Genomic DNA, 4,445 nt, shown 5'->3' with positions numbered 1-4,445 from the left:
ACGGATAACACGAAAAATTTTATATAACAAGCAACGAATTTTTTTTAGAAATCGTTTAAGGTGACAATGTAAGAAAAGGGACGAAGTTCTTAGTAAACTAGGGTTATGTACGACCTATATCATTCCAAGTAAAATATCCTTTAAATAAAAGAATTGATTTGTAAAAGTGAAAGTAAAATTTCATAAGTACTAGTAAAAAATAAGTAATTATTTATTATACGATTTCTAAAATTTGCACAAATGGCAATAAAATATATTTATTTTTATAAAACTTTTGGAGGATCGCACGGTAAAATAGCGTGTGTAAAATTTTGGCAAACAAAATTTTCATATTTCGGAGGTTACAAGTTGGAAAAGATTGATGTGGATCGAGTAAAAGATTTTTGAAAATTTCGGGTGATATTTGAGCAACAATGTCACGAGGTAATGAAAACTATTGGATTTAAATATGGTTGATGGCTATTAGTAGGGCATAAGTCCTTCGACCAAAAAAATTCTTAAGTGTGAAGCTGTTGTATCACACCCCTAGTTAGGGCCTGGGTGAATGTGACATTAATATCAAAAATACCAACATATTATATAATGAGAACGACACTATATGATAAAAACAAACTTTATTGAGTACGCAGCGGAAAATAGAATGTCATTACAAGAATTGAAATTACAAGAATGTAAATAAATGCATAAATAATAAATGTGACTCTTTCTTCAAGTCCTAGAGTCCAAGTAGCATCACATAGAAGAGTAAGCTGATCAATCGTAACATGAGACAAAACATGCTAAAGTATCAACCAAAAAGGTTGAGTGAAGTTCATAGGTTTAACAAAATAGTTGACCGTTGTTTAGACCACAAGATTTTTATTTATAAAAGTAGATCTCGTAGGGATCTAAAAGTAAGTGCCAAGTTTGTGATATTTAGACTAAACAGTTTCAAAGTTTGCCCTGTGACAAGTTGTACTGTCCTTGTCAGTTTGAATCATTATTAAGTAATACAATGACTTGGTCAAATGTATCGGGGACGTTACTCCCGATAGGCCTACCCCCAATAATTAAGAATGCGTTATGTAAAAGCAATTAAAAATATCACATTGGGGACCTGCAGGACATAGCCAGGTATAGCACAGTTTAGTAGTTGGTACTTGTGTCTAAGTTGTAAATATTAAAAGAAGCATGTGTCTCACCCCAGTAAGTTTAAATAAATTGCGCAATAGTAAGTGGGGCTATGAAGTTCACCTTAGTAAGTAGGAGAAGAGTTGCTATTCCTTGAAATAGAAGAGTTGGATGAATGTGAGTAGAAAGTCAACGTAATGACATTTAAGAGTAGTTAAATGTTTGGCCAAGTTTAAGTTTAAGTATGCAAGTGTTTAAGTGTAGTTTATTTTACTAAGTTCCCATTCTTAATAAGTTTTCCATTTTTAGTAAGTTAGTGTTGAACACTAGTGAGTTGTTCTTAATAAGTCCACCACTTATTAAGTATGTAATGACTAAGTGTTGTTCACTTAGTGAGTGTATGATCACTATAGTCGGGTTTGATATTGTACACCATACCCAAACATCTATGCCACCGACAAGTGACTCGAATGATCTATTGTTACCGAGCGGCCCATGATCTCTTGACCAGAATCTAAGTCTTGGCATTCGAGATCTACAAGCGTCCCATAATGGTACCAAGGATCACCCTAGGCCACAAGTAGCATTGAGTTCGAGTAATCACATGTTATCGTGAATGACTATTGTAATCATAGGTCATAATTTTATAATATAAGTATTATAATATAAGTAGTATAAGTGTTAGGTAGTAGTATAAGTGTATAAATAGTAGTATTAGGATTTTAGTTAATTAGAGTAGTATTAAATATTAGGGTTTAATAATTAATTAATGATTAGGGTTTAGTAGTATTTAATAGTGTAAGTGTAGTGTATGTATATGTGTGTATATGTGTATATATATATAGTTTATATATATATTTTTAAAAATAAATTCGTATGTGTATATATATATATATATATATATATATAATAAATTTTATATATATATATATATATATATATATATATATATATATATATATATATATATATATATATATATATAAGTCGTATATGTATATATATTATGTATATATATTTGTTACCATTTTAAACATTAACATAATCTTGATTAGTCATTAGGGTTTTTAAGATCAAAACCTTTTTTTTTCTTTTTTTTAGCCGTATGTATATGTATATATATGTTAGATTTATTTTTTTTACAACATGAACATGAATGATTAATATCAAGAACACAAATTTGAATTAAACGAATGAATTGAATGAACGATTAAAAAGTTAAGATGTTGGATCATACCTTGATAATATAAGATGAATACTAACAAGAAAAGAAAAGAAGACTTGAAGATGTAAGATCAAATCAACCCGAATAACAAGAAGACGATGAATATCCTTGAAGAACACGATGAACACGCTTGAAGATCACCCGGAAAGTAGAAGCAAATAACCAAAACTTTGAAGTGGTGATGGTGGTATTCGGTGGTGGTATTGGGGCCGTGAGCCAAGAGGGGGAGAGTTGCTTTGTGATTTGCTTAAGAGATTTGGAGAATGGGATGAGAAAAATGGTTAGCAAGAACCTCTATTTATAGTCAAGCATAGAAGGATCTAGTCCTAGGGGTATAATGGGAATACTTGGAGAAAAAGTTAGAAATTAGGGTTAGGTTATGGGTGGTGGTTTTGGCCGTGGTTTTGGGGGCAAAATGGTCTTTTTGCCTTGCCCAAAATCGGCTAGGGTTAGGAGGAGGGAGATGGAACTTTTTCGTTTTAGACCTTGTAGTTTGGTTTGGTTAAAATGGTTCCTTATAAGTTAAAGTTTAAATGTTTAAAGGCTACAAGTTTTAGAGTTTTACATTTTGTTCATGGAAGTTAATAAGCTTTTATTTTCATCTTTTATTAACTTGTCAATTATTGCTCAAAGTTAAATTTTTTATAATTCTTAATACTTATCAATTGTTGATTAAAGTTTAATCATTAATTTTTAATTATATTGTTTGGGCATTTAATATTGGAAAAATATAGAATGAAAAAATGAGGGTCGTTATAGTACCTCCCCGTTTTTAGAAACTTCGTCCCGAAGTTTTAGGTAGACTTCTCGGATGGATCAGCGTTTGAGAAGAGATGGGGATATTTCCGTATCATTTGGTCTTTGCGTTCCCATGTATATTCGGAGCCTCTACGCGAATTCCAACGGACTTTAATGATAGGTATGTTGCTTTTACGCGTTTGTTTAACCTCTCCTTCCATGATTTCTATAGGTTCTTCAACGAAATGAATTTGCTCATTAATGCGGATATCATCCAAAGGAATAACAAGTGTGTCATCAGCAAGACACTTTTTAAGATTCGAGATATGAAACACATCATGTACTTGGCTAAGTTCAGTTGGTAGTTCTAATCGGTATGCCACGGGACCGACTCTTTGAGTGATTGTGAAAGGTCCAACATATCGTGGACTGACTTTACTTCGTTTACCAAAGAGGACGACACCTTTCCAAGGGGTTACTTTCAACATGACTTTATCTCCAACTTGGAATTCTATATCCTTCCGATGCTTATCAGCATAGCTCTTTTGTCGGCTGCGGGCAGTTTCTAATCGTTTCTTAATCAACGATCTTTTCGGTAGTTTCATGAATAATTTCAGGACCAGTTAAATGTCTGTCCTCAAGTTCATCCCAACACAAAGGGGATCTACATTTCCGACCGTATAATGCTTCAAAAGGTGCAGCTTTAATGCTAAAGTGATAACTGTTGTTGTAGGAAAATTCAGCTAAAGGTAGATGTCTATCCCATCCTTTGCCAAAATCGATTGCACAACTACGTAGCATATCTTCAATGGTTTGAATGGTTTGTTCACTTTGACCATCAGTTTGCGGATGATAGGCTGTACTCATATCGAGTTGAGTTCCAAGAGCAGATTGTAAGGTTTTCCAAAATCTAGAAACGAATCGACTGTCGCGATAAGAAATAATTGAGATAGGAACTCCATGACGTGAGACAATTTCCTAAATATAGAGTTGTGATAATTTCTCCATCTTGTCGGTTTTCTTGATCGGTAAGAAATGTGCAAATTTAGTAAGACGATCAACTATGACCCAAATAGTATCGTTACCGTTTGAAGTCTTAGGCAACTTAGTAACGAAATCTATAGTGATACATTTCCACTTCCACTGCGAAATATCGGGTTGCGTCAACAGACCAGAAGGCTTTTGATGTTCAGCCTTGACTTTTAAACAAGTGAGACACTTGCTAACATAAGTAGCAATGTCGGCTTTAATGTTAGGCCACCAGTAGAATTCCTTCACATCGCAATACATCTTACTGGAACCGGGATGAATAGAGTACCTAGTCTTATGAGCTTCGTCAAAGATTAGATCACTAAGATTACCTAAGTGAGGA

Source organism: Rutidosis leptorrhynchoides, chromosome 4, assembly GCF_046630445.1.
Source record: "Rutidosis leptorrhynchoides isolate AG116_Rl617_1_P2 chromosome 4, CSIRO_AGI_Rlap_v1, whole genome shotgun sequence".
Classification (NCBI taxonomy): domain Eukaryota; kingdom Viridiplantae; phylum Streptophyta; class Magnoliopsida; order Asterales; family Asteraceae; genus Rutidosis; species Rutidosis leptorrhynchoides.
This window is presented reverse-complemented; position numbering follows the sequence as displayed.